The sequence below is a fragment of the Rhipicephalus microplus genome, chromosome 8 (genome assembly GCF_043290135.1).
Source record: "Rhipicephalus microplus isolate Deutch F79 chromosome 8, USDA_Rmic, whole genome shotgun sequence".
Lineage (NCBI taxonomy): Eukaryota > Metazoa > Arthropoda > Arachnida > Ixodida > Ixodidae > Rhipicephalus > Rhipicephalus microplus.
Genome location: NC_134707.1, coordinates 108,876,426 through 108,897,914, shown reverse-complemented (window position 1 = coordinate 108,897,914; position 21,489 = coordinate 108,876,426). Strand labels below are relative to the sequence as shown.

General features: G+C 44.7%; 1 protein-coding gene across 6 annotated transcripts in view; it reads right to left on the bottom strand.

Moving 5' to 3' along the window:
* LOC119163914 (prestin) overlaps window positions 1-21,489 on the bottom strand; it is a 280,268-nt gene that overhangs the window by 137,272 nt on the left and 121,507 nt on the right. For 4 of the 6 annotated variants that reach the window (XM_037415982.2, XM_075872470.1, XM_075872472.1 and 1 more), the window contains one exon: window positions 15,813-15,881. The exons of 1 other annotated variant lie outside the window; for it this stretch is intronic. The gene's annotated coding sequence lies outside the window, so the exon portion shown is untranslated. Of the gene's footprint in view, window positions 1-700; window positions 1,194-15,812; window positions 15,882-21,489 lie in introns of those variants that run through there. One more of the 6 variants, XM_037415984.2, reaches the window with a different exon arrangement.

The window sequence follows — 21,489 nt, the reverse complement described above, 5'->3', positions numbered from 1 at the left end:
TCATATCTCTCTGTGTCTCATTAAATTGCTTACGCTGAACAGCTACACCGAAGAGCTCATCCCTTTACTCGAAATTCAGCTTAAGATTAATGCTTATAACTTTAGCACAGCCTACATTTGAGATTTCTAGCTTGAAATGCCATTAAGCACAAATATACAGACACAAACATAACCTAAGACGTAGAAAGAACAACGCGATTCCAAGATGATCGGTGATTGAATGGCACCACGTGACCTCAGTGAAGGTGCCCAAAGCGTGTTTGAATGAACTTCTACAAGCTCAATAGACGAAGATAGGAGAAAAGTAGTACAAAGGTACGCAGAAACAGACCTAACCTTTGTAGTTATTGTTAAAGATAAATCCCTTCTCTTCCCGTTTATTTGCCATTCTCTTGTACACACTCCATTGTGTATACGATGATATTCCAAGCTAGTAATCGAAATGTTAACAAGCCAGAAGTTTGGAAGAATAAGCGAGCTTCAAGAAGTCAACGAAATCTGGAACAGTGGTGGTTACAAGAGCCAACGCTTCGGAAAGTGGTCTAGCCTTCTTCAAGGCAGTAACTCAAAACTGCAAGGTTGCTTCCTCGAGATAGACAACGCCGCTCATCGAAAAACGCTGTTTTCAGCTGCAACCACTGTCAAACGATTTTTCATCATCACTTTGCTACGACGCGCAGAGACCTGCGCATGAACGTACCTGAAATGGTGGATACGTGTTCAGTCCACCCGGCACAGCGCGAGATTCACGGTCCGCTGAAGTGGTACGAGTCTTTACCATCCCGTGCATTGCACACACACAAATCTTGAACGCGGGATAGGCCGCAGAGATGTCAGCGCCAAATTTGTGTCCGCACAGTAGTCCCGACGATCTCGATGGTACGAGAAAAAAGAAACACTTTGGTAGAGGTGCTTGGTCGCAGTGTGGACACACACACACGCGTGCGCGTGCTCGCGCACAAGCGGAGCACCAGAAGCGCCCCGATCGGGTGGAAAGGGTAGCCGCACGTGAGTTCAGGAAACCGACATCATCGGCCTCGCAAACCCGAGAAGGTGCACGTCAGCGGGCCCGGCTCCAGTCCAGGAACTAGCTATCCGAAGGGAGGGGTGGGCGGCGGCGACTCGAAGACACGGCGGCGGTCACCCAAGCGCCAGCGTTGAACGAGAAAAAGAGTTCCGAAAGCCAGACCAGACGCTCGTCTGCGGCCTCGATTTGGATGTGTGGCCACCGCGTGCGATGCGGGGTGCTTCCCCCCTCCGTTTTCCTCCTTCTCCTCTTTACCTGTCTCTCTCTAGCCTCCTCTCACTGCAACTGGCCCGCGTGCACTACCATCAGTAAGCGCTGGGTGTCGATCAAATGACCGGTGCGCGTCTACCAGGAGCTCCACGGCATGGGACCGCTGGGGGACGTGTCCTTCTTTCTGAATTTCTCGCTCGTTTTGTTTTGCCGGCGTCTTGCATTCGAGCTCTTCGCGTCCCGACCAGCACCTGATGAGGAGGTGTCCCCTTCCCCCATTTAGCGTCGGCAGCCGTGTCGTTTTAAACGGGAGGAGAGTGTACGCCTTCTCAACCCTTTCCCCGGTCTTCGTCGTCTTCTTCGCTCCGAGGAAGTGTACGAAGAGGATATGTCCGCATGCGTGCGCTTCGAGCCGCCGAATGGAATGGGAGTCAATACCGTCGCGAGGGCGGTTATTCCTTTCTGTTTCTTGTTTAATTCCTTTCGCTTCTTTTACACCCCCTCCCCGCTTTAATCTTTCTCGCTGCTGTTTTACACCGCACAACCAACCTTTGATGCGCTCTGCCACCTACCTTATAATAGATGAATCCATCTTATTTGGGACCATATTCACTTAAAGAGCCCATTGACTTTCTAATTTAGCCAAGGCGCTTCAAGCATAGCAAAGCTTTTCTAGAAAGCTAGCTTTTGTGGTCACGCACTAGCTGAAAGTATGAGCAAATATGTCCTCATGTTAACTAATGTAGCAATAATGAGAGCATACCATTAGTCCATAACTGCAAAGTAGTTGAGCGATTCCGTTGGCACAACACTGTTTTCCTTCACCAATTTAGTGTTATATTCCCTTCCAGCTTTAACACAACACTGAATGTCACTTATAACTTGCCTTTGTTACCTGTTGGTGTCGTATTGCTGGTCTGAGAAACCGAGCCCTGTGGTTCGCTTATTTATAATTTTAACAGTGGCTGAGGCCTATGTTACTACGCATGTTACTACATTTGTTAGTAAACATATGGTAGAGTGGGATTCGAGCGATTGGTTCGTTAAGGCTTATTATTTGGTGACAGATATGAACTCTTAAAAAACTCTAGGCCGTGCGAACATACCAAAAACTCACTGGGAAAGCTCTTATATCATCTGAGGTGTCAGGTATAACAACATTAGCAATCTTCTTTTCCAGCAGAGTATGCCCACCCTGCACTGTTCCATTCAGAGCCATAACAGGCTTTTTGCATGTCATATTTCTGAAAAAAATTACGCACTTACCCCAGAGTTACAGCGGTCTGACATGGTGGAAGATCTTTTCCGGTAAATTTAGTAACTGTGTTTACTGGTATACTGCCAGCATGATTTAGCCTGCATGCAGTAATATTCTCTACTCTTTGCTGAAGCATTGCTACATTCTCCATTCTGCTCGCCATTTTTGGCTTATACGCCCGCTAATATTACTTAATGCTTGTTAATTATAACTAATGTTGGCTATGGGCTGCTAACACCAGCAATGCTTTATACCGATGTCAGTCGAATTATTCAGTTGTGTACCAGAATTTTCAGTTTCATAACAACTAAAATACACAACCACGTTAATAAACTCAGATGGCTAAGAAAACTTTTAAATACACGTTTGGTTTCTAAAGAACGAATATATATATATATTAAAAAATACAGATTTAAGAGCTCTCAGTAGTTCACATCACTGCCAAAAACATGTTCTTGCTGTCTTGATTGATTTATATGTGGAGTTTAACGCACTAAAACCACCATATGATTATGAGAGACGCCGTAGTGAAGGGCTCTACAAATTTCGACCACCTGGGGTTCTTTAACGTGCACCCGAATCTGAGCACACGGGCCTACAGCATTTCTATCTCCATCGAAAATGCAGCCGTCGCAGCCGGGATTCGATCCCGCGACCTACGGGTCAGCAGCCGAGTACCTTAGCCTCTAGACCACAACGGTGGGGCATGCTTCTTCTTGAATGATAATGAAAATCGAGATATATTTTGTCCACAAAGCTTTATTCTGATGACATAAGTCGACAAAACTTGCGGAGCTCATTCAGAATCACTCAAGAAATACATTCCGCACGTGGAGCTCACTCAGGCTCCGACTCCCAAAAATTTTGCTGAGCCGAACTCACTCGAACTCACACTCACGAAAATTTGCTTCAATCAGACTCCCTCAGACTAAGAGCCAGAGCTTCCAAATACTTACTGACCCGGACTCACTCAGATTCAGGCTCACGGCTCGATTTTAGTCTGGGCGAGTCCGAATGAGTCAATGGCGCAGCCAGTATAGGTGGCACCACGAGGCCGTACCCCAACCCACGAATTTTTTTTCTCACAATGCACACATAGCGCAAAATGACCATTTGCCTGTGCGGCCCCACTTAAGATAAAGGAGGTGCCCCCTCCCCCCTTCGAATAAATTTCTGCATACAGCCCTGCACAGAGTCGACTCATGGGTCCGCTAGCCTAGCATTAGCTTTTTCGACCATGGTGTCGATGCTCTTTACCACAAATATCTCACGTAATCACTGCACTTCTTCATGGTGCTTTTGAATCTCGCACATTTGATTACGAGTAACGAGTGCTCTAAAACCAGTGATGCATTTTTATCGGAATGAATAGCAACATGACATTTACTTATCGAAAAATTGCCTGGAACAGTTGGGGGGGGGGGGAGGCAGCTAATCCGCGCATGCGATCTATAAATATTGAAATGGTGCATGAACGATACGGAAACGGAATACGTGTCAGTAGACATAAGTGAAAACGTGAATCGAGGTAAGGCTGGCAGCAATGCTGAAGATCAGTAGAGAGGACCATAAATCGGGAAAACAAAAAAAGTATGACTCACTCAGACTTACTTAAGACGTATATCTCGCGCTTAGACTCACTTGGACAAGGACTCACCAGAATTTTTTTGAGCCGGACTCTCGCTCGCGGAAGGTTTCTTTCACAGGACTCACTCGTCCTCAATGTAACCATATTACTACTCACGCGAACACACCCACACTCACTCACTGTTCGAACTGAGCATGTCCGAGCAAGTCGACTCATGAATGAGTGCGGCGACATAAATACCAGAAGGCGACTTACTTTTATTCAACCCTCGATAACTTGCACGCGAAAATGAGGCCTTTTTCGAAAAGCGCAAGAGAACACAACACTGCAATTTATTTTCTCCCGATACGGTGCATCCATCTTGCCTTCTATATCAATAGGCCCAAGCTGCCGCCTATTTAACTAGTTGCCATCGGACATTTTATGTTAGCCCTAAGTATAAAAAAGAAAAAAAAAGCCCGTCTGTGCTTTCATTCCTTGCTTCTCAAACCCTCACAGAGTGTCCGTGATCATTCTGTCAAAATAGCTACCCACACCCCACACTGCACTAACTGAATTAAAATGTGTGAATCGGCAAGTTCGTGAAGTGCCTTAATGTAAGATTTCAAGAACACTGCCAGAAAGTAAGAAGTGCAGAAAGGGATGGTTTTTTGGCCGCTCATTGTTTTGAATGTGGGTGCCAGCCATTGTTCGAAAAGGCAAAGGTTCTCGCGTACCACCATAACGAAGACACAAGACTTGCAATCGAAGCTGCAGCAATCGCTCGATGTAGCTGCATCAGCAATCCATCAATAGCTTTGTCTGAAAAAGAATTGGTAATTAAATTCGGCACATGAGGGTCTGGGGTGATCACGTCGTTTCGTGCAGTCTCTTTTGACTTTTTGGTTTTGAGTGTTTTCTTTTTGTTTTCTGCTCAAGCAAGTGATCATCCTTCTTTTTTCGTAACACATACATGTGCGTCTTACTAGTAATAAATCAGTTTAAAGTCTGCGCTCGTCCTCGTCTCTTGTGCTCGTTGTCGGAAGTTTTTCGCGCTGAGAAGTTTAATACTGCATTAACAGTTTTTTTTTCAGCATAAAATTATTTAGAGTTCAATTTATAAACGTACATTGATGCTTTCTCTACCAGAAAGCATACTCAGCGCACCTTTAGAAAGTAGCCAGTGCCCTACACGAGGCAATCAGAAGCTCGTCTTCTTGAAACAAACGAGGCTTCACATCAAACAGTGCAATCATGTGTTAGAACAACCTCGCTTCCTATGGCCGCTGAACATTTGGCACCCACCGGTTCACCAGCGCTTTCAATCATGTCTTTAAAAGCCGATCGCCGACCTTATCTCATGGGCATCATGGCTCTTCCGCCAACTGTCATCCCCCTGTGATGTGGAGTACAGCAAATTAACACCGCCGCTTTCTATTAACCTCGGATGAGTGGAAAGTGAAACTCACTTTTGCATCTTACTCTATTGCACTGTTCCCCAACACTGCCTTATGAAAGCTTCATGCCCATAACGTGATTTTGCAATGCTTCCGGGATTCGAAGCAGTCCAACCAAGTTTTTTGTTCCTTACGTACTTTCACGCTGGCCTCGTAATCGACGCCTTTGACCAATGATGTTGTGCGATGGAGTCATTATATCACCCCATGTCGTGGTATCTTCTTGACGTCATAATGTCAGCATGATGACGTGACAATATTTCACGATCCGTGACGCAACGATGACGTCATGCTACCTTGAGGTCATGTCACTTTTGGTAGCCGACTGCCCACACACCAAGCCTTTAGCCAGGAAGTTGCTTAGCCCCCATACCCCCCCCCCCCCCCTCGATAAAAAAATGCTCCACTGGGAGGTGTATTCTACCAAAAATAAGTTATAAATTCAGTAAATTCAGTTCCGTTTTTTATATATAGTGAACGTATTCAGCGCGTGCCCCCCCCCCCCCTACTAAAAAAAAAATTCCTGCGTACGGGCGTGCCCCACACATGCAGGTCACATCGGTACCATGTTACTTTCGAACAACTTTAATTGCTTAGTCTCTTTTAAGATCACTCGTGTCGAAGACAACGTCCAGGACAAAGTCTCACAATGTCCCTTCAGGACACGTGCAGCATCGACAGGTCCTACTTAACCTCGAAGGCTTCTTTGCCCCATGAGACACACGAGGCTATCACCTCAATGAGCAGCCTCTTGTTGCTGCTTTGGCGGACTGCAGCTTCCGTTAAGCAGCTGGCAAGGTAATAAGTTGCGCGTCTCCGAAGAGAAGAGCACGCGAGGGTCGCGAAGCCTGACGGAATCGCGTGACCGATTGAGGCGGATCATGCGTAAAGGCGAGTCGCGTTCGTGGTGTTTTTTTTTTACTTCTCTTTTCCTTTTTCGTAGGGCAATGAAACACTCGCTGCGATGCGCATCGTCATATAATGCGAGGCTCACGACTGATGAAAGCACATGATTATTTCGAGTAGCGAGCGCGGAAGCGATCCACTTCGTGGACGCGAACAGAGTACAGGCCGATCATATAACTGAGAAGACGTTCCGATTCGAGTAACCGTAAAATATAAAAAAAATAAACATGCCTGTTGACAGAGATAAACATGTGTGCATTTTCTTTCATAAATATTGTTTATGAAATCAGGAGGAGCTGCTGTTTGCAATAATGCACGCAGTTTTATAAGAGAAGTTATTACGATCGAAGGAATATGCAAATAGGCTGCGCAGAAATTCTAAAGGCGGACGGAAATCATACATGCCTCTCATACATGATTTTGTAAATACATTTGACGTAACACCCCAGAAAAGCATTACACTGGTTAGATTAGCGGAATTCGTTGTATCCGTCACCAACCACGACGATTTATGTTTGGGAAGCGCACTCAGAGCCTTGTTTCAGAATCGGGCTCAAGCGAGGCGTTCGGACAAACCTGAAATGTGAGCTTCGTGTAATCGCGCATCGACGGTTGTCGGAGTAAGTATTACGAAAAGCTAGACGTGTGCTAAGGCCCAGACATCACCAGAAAGTCAGCTTAATGATCGCGGGTCTACCACTGGTGAGGGCTATAAAAAAATTGAGGGACCCTTAAGTTTCGCCTTTAGAAGTTGAACGCGATGGTGAAATCCGGCCCTTCGTGCACCCTTCAACCGCTAAGTGCATACTTATTAATATGTTTTGTTACATACACACGCACGCACGCACACAAACACGCACACAGTAGATTGGATCAGCGCGTGCTATTATCGCCGAAAGGGCTCGTTTTCGTCGTAAAACCTGTCGAACAATATGCGTTAAAGGGGCACTGAAACACTTTTTCAAGTAGCCATGGAATGAATTCACTAGAAGAGCTTATTGCCTCACGAATTCAATGCCGCAAAATTTTTAAGAATCTGTCCAGTGCGAGTGGGTTTGTCGCATGCTGCAATTGCATTCTCTCTTCCCTCGTCCCGACGAAAGCGCTGGAAGCTAAGCATGGAGTGGTGGCGACGCAAAGAACTACCGCTCCTTGGGAACTTGAGCACTTTTTCCCCCTCGAACGCGCGGCTTTTTCAGTTTGATCGCGCGCGCCCGCGTGTAGAAGTAGCGAACCCCCGCAGCTATCTCGGTAACTTGCTTTTTCTGTCACAGACGCACTGACGGTTTTTGCTCGCAACCAACGGGGCTGATGCCAGTGGCGGGTTTTCTGCGACACGAGCTCTCGAAACGCTATCGCGTCAAAACACGACTTGCGAAGCAGCAGCCTCAACAACACCGCATTCGCATTTTTGCGCAAGGGCTCCCTGACCTCAAAATTCCCCATCTCAAGGTTCACTCTATGCAAGGCCACAATGTCGAGCACTTTCACCAGCAGAAAGCTTGTCAGCAACTTCGCCTGTCAAGCTTTCTTCATGCGCCGAGTCATTCTTCACGCACGTTCAAGCGCGCGCATTACACGCGACAGGGGTCGCAAATAATGCCGCTCGCTTGTCTTCCATTGAGGAGCGTGCAAGCGTGACGCCTTCGGAATTGCAAATGAGCTGCCCGAAAACGCTCCCTGCACGGTGTCATCCGTCTTCTGCGTTAAAAAGGCTCAAGCGGCGCTGAATGCGCGTACTTTATACGCATGTGTTTGCGGTGCTCTATCGGTGTAGTTGTGGTTGCGCGCTCGGATTGCCTTTTGTTCGTGGTCAACGTTGCGCCAACAATAGCGTGTACCAGTAGCGCAAGCCGCGCCCCACAGAAATAAGGGCTCTACCAATGCTGCCGGCACACAAACGGTGGGTCTCGGTTTCGCGACGAAACAGATTAAGAGGAACAAAACAGCACATATCGCTCTCCTCCGACACACGTGACACATAACACTCAAAATAGTGGTTCACCTAGTCATTTGTTTTATATCTAACTGCATAGATACGAAAGCTAGTGTCTATATTACGTAGTCAAGAAAGAACACGAGAGTGTGCTCACAGAAATATATTACGATAAACATTTTTGTAACAGAATATTTTTGTTAACTGATTTGATTGATTTGTGGTGTTTAACGTCCCAAAACCACCATATGATTATGAGAGACGCCGTAGTGGAGGGCTCCGGAAATTTTGACCACCTGGGGTTGTTTAACGTGCACCCAAATCTGAGCACACGGGCCTCGACATTTCCGCCTCCATCGGAAATGCAGCCGCCGCAGCCGGGATTTGAACCCGCGACCTGCGGATCAGCAGCCGAGTACATTTTTTTTGTTAACTGTAACGAGGCTCACATGTTTGGGGAAGCCGACTGAGTATTCTTGTTGAGCGGCCTAGCTTTATATAGCTTGATAAGCTCAAAGGTACAATTTCGTGCAGAGTAGAAAACCGGATGTGATCTGAATAGACTGTTGCTTTCATAGTCTCTGTGATCAGTGCTATGTAGCGAGGATTGATCAATACACATGTCTTTTTGGTGTAATATTGATATAGATCAATAATACTTTATCATTGTGCCTACGCTAGTGTACATGCTCTACGATCCATGTGTTGCAAATATTTATAAAGAAAGAAAGAATGGTATCCAAGAGGCACACTGTCACACACGCAGTCTTTTAAGCAGTACTTCAATAAATGGTTTTGTTTCAAGAGTGGGATAATCATAAGATGAACAGAGGAACTGCCTCAGACTGGCTGGCCGACGTTTCGATAGGAGGAGCTATCTCTTTCAAAGGCGCTGTGTCACCTTTGGCGTATTTGTTTTAAAGGGGTTTGTGGGCACTTCCAATGTTCATCTTATGATTATCCCACTACGTTGTTTCTATCTGTCGGCTCCCATCAAGATTTTGGATTTCCTGTTTCGACAGACAACGTGACGCCACGACAGTGCCACTGACTTCCAATAGCCCGTTCGACGCTCCACATTCGACGAGTCTCCGAACCCTCTCCCACTATAGACGCCTCGGCTGAACGTCTGTTTCTCGATTGCACTGCGCGTTTTCGAACTCTCGGAGACAATGGAAGGGAACGCGAGAGACAACCCTTTTCTGCGCACGTCAGTCGCGAGCGGCGGAGAATCGACCGTCACGCCTGGAAGCGTGTGGTGGCAAGCGCTGTCATGACGAAACTGCCTAATGATTGCAATCGAGGAGATGGGACAGCCGAGGACTCTGCCGGCTTCTTCGGCTAATGCCAGGGTTGCCCCATCTGAGTGCCACCTACCAGAAAATTTTCTTGACAAAAAATAAAGAGGGACCCCAGAGAGTGAATTGCTACGCCCTTCAGGCAATCGTGCCGTTCCTGGTTGCTCTCTCTGCCGGCTTCCAGAACTTTCTTCGGCAGGAGAGTGATTCTCCGTGGTGCGTGGCGAATGCAGACCGTAAAACGATTTTCTTCACTTGTCGCCGCCGGCTTCGTGATATTCCGCAATTTGGCGGCATCGGACGCAACGTGCGCGCCTGTGCTGCATGGTGTCGATTGTAGCCGCGCGTCTGGACTGGAAAACGTTATACCGTTCGGCTCGGCCAGGCCTGCGTCGCCTCAGCTGGAGTGGCTGCGTATATATGTACAACAGGCACAGGGCATCACTGCCGTCATATGCGGGACGCCGAAACAATATCGACTCTATATACACGAAAGAAATCGGGCCGTTTTCTTGAACTACAAATTATCGGCCTTGGGAAGGCGACACGATGCGCCCCACTGGTTCTGAGCGCGTACAAGCGTTCCCCGTTGAGAGTCGATTGAAGGCACGAAGCGTGATGAGAACCCTGATGTATACCCTATTCCTCAGAGAAGAGTGTGAGGAGTAGGGCTATTTATACGCGGCCGTGTAGTTTACTGAACCGTGAACCAATTCCGAACAATCCAGGTGCGTGCATACGCGTATTCAGATTCCATCGGGTGTCGTTACGTCCCTGCATAAGACAACCACAGTCAGGTTTCCTGCTTGCTAAACGAACTGTAATAAAATTATACTAGTCAGTTCGATCTATTTGCTGTTGTAGTCATAAAATTTATGGGCGAGGCATCAGAAGGACAGAAAAAGTACAGAAGCAGACGACGCGCGAGCGTGGTTTTGTGGCTCGTACCGTAGATTGCGCTCGTACAGCTCGGTTCTGTGAGGGGCTTTAAAGGGGAACTCTGGCGTTTTTGCCATATTCACTGATATAAATAAAGCTTTGAACATGTGTTCGAGTTGGTACCGAGGTGATATGTGCCAAATTGTACAATCATATGTCATTTAGTTTTATAAAAAAGCAAATTTTAAAATTGTAGCTGATTTTGGAATCAGACTAGAGAACGCGGGCTACCCTGTGTATATGACGTCAGGGCCTACTCTTTTTTCAAGAAGCCCGACTTTTCCAGCAGACGGATGCAGCGCAGGCTTTCTTCTACGAAGTGACGAACGACAACGCGAGCACAGTCCAATTTTGTCAGCTCCATCGCCAACTTGCTTTTCGCACATCAAAAGATCAAGGCACCTGACCTATGTTTACACCCTGGCCTGTGGTGGGGTGTAGAGGATCTCGTGACGTCATCGGCTACGGTATCTTGTGACGTTATTGTATACCCACCATGAACGACAGAGCGGCTCCCTGTTTCATTTTCTGTTTTGACTCCTCATTTTTTCCTTAATTAAAATTATTGACAGGTGCCTGGGCAAAATGAACCATCCTAACTTTTTCAGGTCTGTCAATGCTATTAGAAAACAGCATTATCTAAGTATGGAACAAACTTCACCAAAGTTCCCCTTTAACTGCTGGCCATGACCGGTGTTGGGCGTGGGCGCTGAGGGACCCAGCCAGAATTTGACGTGGACTGACCGATGAGGCTCATACGATACCCTCTGCCACACTTTTTAGCTTATAAACGGTAATTTTCGTAAGTAGGGCTACTCAAGTGATCAAATACTTAACGTTAGGAAGAAAATAGAAATCATTTGAATTCCGAAACAAAAATAATCACACACTTTTCCCTTATTCTAGCTCTTTTTTTACTTCCATTTAACGAGGAAGGACCAGCTTTTTGTTTTGTTACAATTAAAGTATGTGACCATTTTGTTAGAACTGGCAGCTTGCAGTGAAATAACTTTTTCTTACAGAGACAGAGAGAGCATGCCGGTTAAGATTCACTAATGTTTGCCGTATGGGCTCTATCTTATGCTCATTCATCGATGAATTTACTTTCTATGTGTGGGCTCCCTTGCAAGTAATCAACGTAGGAATGCATGCTGCTGTATAAACTGCAAGCGTTGGTTGCCAAGCCCCAACTGTCGTTCGCGGGGCTATTATAGTCATTATCTTTGCCTTTATGATATATAATTGTAGCCCAAGATTACGTTTTTTTCTGATTATTATTCATCTTATGCACTTCATTGCCATCATTGCTGAAGAGAGCTACGTGGACGGCCGATCCTACTTTACTACGACCTCAGGAACCCCCCCCCCCTCTCTCTCCTCTCTCTTTCTTTTTTTCTCTCTCTCTCACTATATATATATATATATATATATATATATATATATATATATATATATATAGGTTCCTGAGGTGTTTTTTGTTATTTTTTCCTCTTTCTTTATTCGCTGTTTTTTCTTTTCTGTATCTTTTCTGTATTAGACTGTATTTTCTTTTCTGACCCTTTCGACAATTCAATATTTTTTTTTATTTTGTAAAAGCAATATTGCTGCTGAATCATCGCAGATGTTGGCTACGGTAATCATATGCTTCATAAATACTTTACAGTGACTTAAAGGAAAGAACGGTACCTTTAAAAGCTCGCTTTTTTTCGTTAGACACAATATAAATGAGATCTAACAGAGAATTATGCGAAGAAAAGTATAGGGGGTGTTATTAGGAGTAATTGTAATGTAACTGTGAAGAAATAAAAGTGGATGAAAGGAGAACTTGCCTTGGGCAGGAACGGAACCAGTGGCCTTCGAATAATGCGTCGGATGTTTTACCAACTGAGCTACCTCAACAGTTATTCCTTTGTTTTCTTAATGGGGTGCATGTGTGCACTAAACGTGGGAGTGTCGATAAGTGACTTGTTGCTTACAAGACTGACAATACAGTCTACCACGTCCAACACGTATCCAAACCCGCATATATCAATGTAGTTCAGACATGCTTCACGGGTGTGCGAAAATTTCGCAATAATCTTTTACGCCGCTCCTCACGAAGAAATATTTTTGGCTTACGTTAAAGCAGCCTTAGAGGTATAGTAGTCCTCGGTGTATGCTACCACAGAAAGTGCAGTAATCTGAGTTAGTAGCTTGAAAACGCCAAATATTTAAAATTGTGCCAAATATATAATTAAAACCTAATAAATTATGCCTTTTAATATTTGTTTTAGTCACTGTCTTAAAGCCAGCTGCTTTTTCTTGAAGACCCTACTTTATTGATCTCAAAGTTCAGGGCGTCATCTTAAAACCTGTAAATGCCTGATGATCTCTGCTGTCTTTGCACCAAAAGCGAGACAGCGTAAAACAAACAAGAGGCAACGCTGATCAAGAAAGCACTGACTGCCTTGGCGATGAGATCACTCTCGTCGAATGGTTTTCTTCAAAAATGTTTTTTTTTTTGGTCAGGCAACCTTCATTATTTTATATCTCAGTCTTTCTGTGAACTCATCTCTTGCTCGAATTTCAGACTGTGAAAAAAAAATGAAGTCTAGGTTCCACACTGGGAAAACGAAAATAAACTCTAGATTCCAGACTGTGAAAACAAAAATGAAGTCAAAATTCAAGGCTGTGAAAACAAAAATGTAAATCTGTAATGAACATCGGTACCCGAGCTAGAGGCTAGATGCCCTGGCACTGTTCCCGTCGCAATATTCAAGGCAGAGGCCTGTTTTTTTTTTTGTTCCCAAGGGCTCACAAAACACTGATTGCGACCAACAGGTCACTTCTCTAAGAACACCTGAACGTTGCAAAGGGCGACGTTGTTATTCTGACCAGCCTCTAGAACTAACCAAGAACATGTGAACCCCCTTGTACACTGTGACAGATAACAGACAGTTGTGATCAGTGGCGTACAAACTCTTTCGTGTGTGAACAAATTTCACGATGTTGTAACATAGTCTCATAACGATTTCGTTTTCCCGGAAGAACATAATTGAGTGATTACTATTGTGATAAAAAACTAGGCCTTACTTGTTAGTTTCCCCGCGTGCAGCCAAGAGTGACCACTGTCGAAAGTGGGGGGCTCAGCTCCCCCCCCCCACTTTTATCGGTGCAGGGTGGCTGGCATCCCCCTTGCCCCCCCCCCCCCCCTCCCCAGGTGGATACGCCTATGGGCGTGATGATGCCATATCGCAGCGAAGAATTCAACCTGCTAAAGACAGTTATCATTACTTCTTGCTTCTAAGAAAACTACATTGAAATTATATTCCTTGACCTGCACCGTGTTGCGTACATTGAGTTGCGCAGTGCTGGCAGTATACCAGCGGCTGTGGTGGACTGGCACTGTGGGTACAGCGCTCGGTAGCTGACCCAAAGATTTCGGGTTCGAACCCAGCCGGTGGAGGCGAAACGCCGGAGGCCCGTCTAGCTGATTTAGGTGCGCGTTAACAAAACACAGGTAAACGAAATTAACACAGCCTGTACTACGGCGTCTCATAATCATACGGGTGTCCTGGCACGTTCAACGCCGGACATTATTATTATGTTAGTATTAGTCAGTATATGAGCTTTCAGCCTGCCGAGGAATGCAGGTCAGCTGTCACCTTTCTCAATACTATATTAGTTCCGTCTTTGTTTCTGAAGGGCTCGTAAACACGCTTTCTCTTCACATCGGTAATAACGTCATAAACATTTCTCCTGAAGCACGGTTTCTTGGCGTCATCTTAGATACTGAACTAAAATTTCATAAACATGCCGCTTCACTCGTGAAAAAGATCGCGTTTGGAATCAATGTTATCATCAAGACACGTACGTAATTTCCCCCTCACGTCATACTTTCTTTGTATTTTGCCTACATTCACGGTCATATTTCGTATTGTGTATCATCTTGGGCCAACACCTAAATCAGCCACATTGAACAACTGCGGCGACTGCAAAATCAAGAGGTTAGACTAATGACTTTTAAACCATTTTATTCTTCCTGTAGCTCATTGTTTTCAAAGCTTAACATACCAGCATTATGACAATTATTTGACCACAGATTGTCCATAGTAGCTTATAGGCTCATAACGCATGATATTGTCATTGCATGCATTGATCATCATCATTTACCTAACAGCAATATTACACGGTTTTCCTAAAGCAATAATCTTCTTTTACCCTCCGTAAGAACGAACTATGGCAAGTTCATTACTTTGTTTTCAATCATAGCAATTTTGAATTCATTGCCCTTCGAATCATCAGATTCATATTTTCACCTCGCGTAACAAAAAGCATTTTTCTTCAGGAATTAATGGAATCATTTAATTTGTGCATTTAACTGTTGGTAGTTTTCAACAGGCCAATGTGTTTTATATCAGCATTTGCCTTTCTACAACTTACGTAACTGATAAAAAAGTAGTTGCATTTGTCATGTACAGTTCTTTATTTTGCTTTGTTAAAGATTTATCCCCTGCTATTGATAATTTTCATGTGTAAATTTAACAGTAGCATTACCACCATGTTATGTAGTAATTGTATTGCTACTGTTAATTAGGCTGATTAGTCGTTGCTCACAAATGTGCACCTTTTGCTGTACTTTTTTTGTAATTACTCCATTCATCTCTCCATAGGAGGTCCCCCCGTCAGTTTCTATAAAACTTTGGGACCTCTTCCTGACTATTCCAACCATGTAACTGAATGTGAAATATGTAATAAACTTGACTTGACTTGACTTGAAATTCCGAAGGTGCTAGCAGATGTAACACCTTGTATATTCGCTCTGTATATTATTTTAGTTACATGTTACAGCAGAGAGAGAACCTTGAAATAGTTCAAGCAATAACATTATAGGTCTTCGCAACACATCCGATTCAGCTGAATGCTCAACTGGAACAAGACGACGCCCTCACTTAACTCATCTACACGTTTATGGAACGAATGTCCACGGAATGGTGCGTCAACTATACGTTGTCCTAATCGCTTTGGTAGAGTGGGCCGAGCTGTCGCCTGTACGGCAGGAATATGCGCCACGCTTCGACACCGAGACGCTGGCGGTGACAACTTGAAAGGGGAAACCAACGCGAAAATTCTGGCTCTGCTAGTTTTCGTGGAATGGGCGACGAGCGAGAATGTGTGACCCGAATGAAATGCAGGGGGAAGACTGCGACGCGCGCAGCTGGTGTACACACTCACCGGAGCCGGGCTTGTTGCGCAAGTCGCGGTAAAAGAGGTTGTCGCACCCGAAGTCGGAAGCCGTCAAAGCTGGAAAAAGAGGGAACAACAAAACGTCACAAAACTGTAAAAAAAAAAATGCACTGTGTACGACGCGTAAAGAGACCGATGGAACGATTGATACGAGTCAGACGGGAAGAGGCCACCGGGTTACCAGTGTCCCCTTTATGCTCACTCGATATTGAATTAATTTCTACGGAACATAGAAAGATTGGTTTCTCGCGTAAGTAGACATCGGATATTAAAGTTTTTTTTTTTTTTGGCAATGAACGGCCGCTCCCGCCTGCCCTACTATACAGAAAGTAATGTAATTGCCTGTCCAGCCTTTGTATCGAAACTATGCTCTAGGCTCGCGTGGCCACATTAGAGATCAAATGGTTTCGCTGTGTCTATAAAAATATTGGGTCAACAATGAAATAAATTATCATTCTTCCCGTGTTAACTTGTAATAATGAATATTGATATATTATATAAAATTTGTAAAAAATTTAGGCTGATCTTTCATGGAGAAGCCAGTAACAGAACAACACACATTGATCAGTATCTCTCTGAAATAAATTGTGACATTAAACTCGTACGACGTGGCAGGAAAAAGCTTTGTTTTCTGCACTGAACGTCAATGCTTTACGTTGTCCTTGCTAATATCTGTCGTTGTCGCCTCTCGATGGTGTGTGTGACCGTCATCTCACGGGTTGCAATGCCTCGTTTTTTCTCGTTACGATGTTTATCTCCACATAAAATGCTTATCAAGATGGGTGCAGTAGGCCTATTTTGGGACTGGTGATCCAAACATCTGCAAGGACAGTGCACGCTGTAAGCACATTCATAACTTGCAAGTATACAAATCATTCGTCCACACACAAGAGTTAGTATAAGCAGCACAATCAAGAGTCGAGAGAGCCACTCATCGCTCAAAAGAAGCGGAGCACGCAAGTCATTTCTCGTATATACCTACATATGAAGCACGCATATTTGCGCACAATGCAGACCGTACTGTGTTGAAGAAGCTGCAACGTTCACAAGGTGCGACATGTCATGTCCACGCCACCATTTCGTTGTTATCGTCTTGGTTATTACGGGTAGATGAACCGGAATCAAGTTCATCTACGAGTATACACAATAGTTAAAATGTTGGTTCAACACAATCTTTTTGACGGCCCTGCATTGAAGCTAATATTGTTTACATTGCTCTTGTTTTTTATTTTTATTATGGTTGTGTTCATCGGACCGTATGAACAATGACAGCTGGTAAGAAGACCGCTAAGGGCTAATGACCCCATTTAAATCAGCAAAAATAATAACATTATATCTAAAAGCAACAAAACACGAGAAAAATGCCTGAAAATGATGCCGTCACTAATTTCTGAACAGTCCTACCCCAAAATGTTTCTCTTGGAGAGAGAGACTCTGCGTCGTATTTATTTTCTCCACAAACACTCTGACGGAAAACACAACACCAAGGCTGGACACAAGAGAAGTTACGTGGCCCAATATCTTGCCTAAAGTCTTCGGATTGTGTTTCTTTGAGAGTATCATGTAGCGAAAACTCTTTTCGCAAACTTCAATGCAAGAACTGTCACGGAAAATATATACATCATTTAGTAATATCCGTGGAAGGTGAAATATTCATTCATGACTCTGACTTTCGGGGACTACATGTCGATCTCAACGTGATGGCTGTCTGCATTGGTGAAAATAGAGTGCGCAGCATTTATCTCTCTCCCCGTGGCAAGAACCATAGAGGAGTGGCAAGCAGTGCGGCATAGAACACTTGAATACATTCTATGCCACTGTCAATCATACCAGACTCAACGACGTGGTACGGAAGCCAAGCTCCGCCACGTGGATTCAAGACCACTGACAGAAAGGATCCTGCAGATCTTGGCCTAGGGTTTCGCATATGTGCGAGGCCAGCTGCCACACCCTTTCCCTCCTTCATTTTGAAAATGGATGGATGGATGGATGGATGGATGGATGGATGGATGGATGGATGGATGGATGGATGGATGGATGGATGGATGGATGGATGGATGGATGGATGGATGGATGGATGGATGGATGGATGGATGGATGGATATGGCTGTACCCTTTAGGTCGGGCGGTGGCTAGAGCCACCAAGCCGTTATACTTAATGAACCAAAAACTAGACTTTTTTTAAATAGTGAGGCTGAGGATTCGTACTTTGCAGCGAAGGGTTCAATTTTCACTCGTGCCTTGAATTTAGCCACCGATCAGATAACCTCGTTCTAGTTAATTCTACCCGCTTAAAGTCTATTTTGCCCTCACTCTCCCTGAACTCCAGTGCTTTGAAAAACTCTGCGCCATCAACCTGAACTACAGGGTGAAGCCCTTTACAGAACATTATCAAGTGTTCGGCAGTTTCTTCTTCCTCTCCACATGCACTGCATACTGTGTCTACCACTTCGTATTTGGCCCGATATGTCTTTGTTCGCAATACTCCCGTCCTGGCCTCAAACAGTAGAGAACTACCCCGACTATTATCATATACCCTTTCCTTGGCAATTTCCTGCTTAAAAATTTGGTAGACCTCTAGTGCGGACTTCCTAGTCATTCCAATTCTCCACATATCGGTCTCAGCTTCCTTCACCTTCTTCTTACCCGATAATTATTTTTGGTTTGGCCCCTGCTGTTTTCTAAGTATTTACCAGTCAATTTTCTGGTTCGCTTCCTCCATTTTGTATCAGCATTCTTTATGTACAAGTAGCTGAATACCTTCCTAGCCCAACGCGCCTCCCCTATTTCTCTCAATCGCTTCTCAAATTTTATCTTGCTGCTAGCTTCCCTGCCCTCAAATGATGTCCATCCCATATCACCTTGTACTCCCTGATTTGGTGTATTCCCGTGAGCTCCTAAGCCAAGCCTACCTATTCCACGTTGCTTAATTTCTAATCTTGCTTGAACTTCTGATCTCATGCACAAGACCGCATTGCCGAACGTCAGTCCAGGAACCATGGCGCCTTTCTGTATTCCTCTCTCAACATCATACCTATTGTAATTCCACAGTGCCCTGTTTTTCATTACCACTGCATTTTCTGTTACCTTTAGTCGTCACGTATATTTCGTGTTCCCTTAAGTACTCGGCCCCATTGCTTATGCATACGCCCAGATATTTGTATTTATCTGTTATCTCTAACGTGAACTCCTGTATTCTAAGCTCACTACCTTCATTGCCATTAAAAATCATGACTGCTGATTTTTCCTTACTGAATCTGAAATCTAACCTATCTTTCTCATTACCGCAGATGTCCATCAATCTCTGCAAATCTTCCTTGTCGGTCATTAGCACTATATGATCTCCACGAAGCACTATATCATCACCATGAAGCGCCACCTGGCGTGTCAAGGCATCGAAATGCCTAAAGCGAAACTGCATCCAGCTGAGGTGCCCCACGGAACTGGAGCGTAACCACATCCCCTGCTGCCCGTCCTCGCCATCCGCGTGCACACGCTTTCCACCACATGAGATGCGGGTAGCGTAAAAAACTGTGGGTGAGGAGTGCATGAAATTGAAGAGTGCAAACAAGGAGGAAGTGGTAAAATGTATTGGCTATTTCACTCTTTGAACGGGCATGTCCACCAAAGCAGTGTAGCGCAGTAATTGATTGATTGATTGATTGATTGGTTCATTAAGTCATTCTGCTTTCTTGATAAGCTAAAATTGTTATTTCGTTTTTTATTTGTAAGTTTACCTATATTTTTTATTGACTTATGGATTTCTTTATTTTCTTCATGACGTCTTCATCTATCTATCTATCTATCTATCTATCTATCTATCTATCTATCTATCTATCTATCTATCTATCTATCTATCTATCTATCTATCTATCTATCTATCTATCTATCTATCTATCTATCTATCTATCTATCTATCTATCTATCTATCTATCTATCTATCTATCTATCTATCTATCTATCTATCTATCTATCTATCTATCTATCTATCTATCTATCTATCTATCTATCTATCTATCTATCTATCTATCTATCTATCTATCTATCTATCTATCTATCTATCTATCTATCTATCTATCTATCTATCTATCTATCTATCTATCTATTTATCTATCTATTCATGCCTCCTCACAGGCTGGTTAAGGAAGGTATGACTCTATGCCGAAAGAGACTGCCAGGTGATATGAAAAAACTTTACGTCCAGTTCACGTACGTAGTGAAACCCTTTCCCACCGTGACGTGTTTGCTGCAGCCGCATAACATGGCCGATGCTATGCGCTTCGCATATTTCGCAGTTTCCGTTAGACCAGGACAGCGAAAATAGAGATTAAGAACTTTATAAGACACTTTGTGTGGGTTAAGCATGAGGGATACGGTTCGGTACAGTCTGCAGTTTTAGTGTAACACAAAAACTCTTACGTGTACTCCTATATACGATATGAAAAGCGTTTCCCGTCCGCGCAAAAATGCGCTAAAGAACGGTTTTCAATCTTAGATTACATTTGTGGGGTTTAACGTCCCAAAACCACCATATGATTATGAGAGAGGCCGTAGTGGAGGGCTCCGGAAATTTTGACCACCTGGGGTTTTTTAACGTGCACCCAAATCTGAGTACACGGGCCTACAACATTTCCGCCTCCATCGGAAATGCAGCCGCCACAGCCGGGATACGGTTTTCAATCTTGGTTTCAATGAAAGTGACGTCTGTGTTGTAATTTGCCTACCAGTGTTACTTCGCTCAATGAGTTACCCTTTACGCTCCAAGTGCAGTGAACGTGCTCAGCAAGCCCACGCTACGCACATGACTGTCAGATTACGCATTATACGTCGATCCGCATAAGAAGACCTGGTTCAAAGTGTGGTATTAGCAGCTACACGCTGATGGTCTCGCATGATATCAGTCCCCACAGTGCGTGGGTTCTGCCAAATGTTTTCTTGTCTTGTTCGTTGTTCCGCAACTTTAAGAAATGCTGAGCAGTGCATGCACATGATGTAAATTGGTGTATATAAACACAAGGTGCCATCCTAACGGACACTCGACAGTGTAACAGCCCCATCGCTTGGGCTCGTACCCCCGAGTGGCCCGTACGTCGACAAACACATTCATAAGTTGACTCGTTCTGAGCCGTCAGTCTGAGCCGTTAGTCTGAGTCTCAGCGAGTATAGGTGTGTATTATTCTGGTGCCTAAGCATGCGCTGGGTTCTCTTTCAGAGTGGTCTGAGCTTCGCCGCAGCGCGCCTCTATGTAATAAATGTATGAACTGGGCTGAATTAGCGCTCCTCGCCTTTTTAGGTGTCTGATGTACGTAGCCAGGGGCGGTGCGCCCCCCCCCCCCCCTATGTCCTCCCCCCGTATGCACGCTAATAGGTGAGAGGGAGACGGAGCGAGTTCGGTTGAGATAAAAACATTTAGTGAATCGTTGTCTAAGTGAGTCCAGTTGGGGAAACGATTTGGTGAGTCTGAGTCACAGTCCGCGGGGGGCACTAAAGTTATTTGGCAAATGCGAATAGGCCCTACATTTCTTGCCGAACTATTCCAGTGCCTCCGTGCATCTCGTCGACTAGTAATCCCAACAGCCTGGGCCTCGATCGTTTTCATCTTCTTCGCATACTTCTTCGGCTGGGACGAGCGTGTGGAAATGGCAAAGACGCCACTCCTTCACGC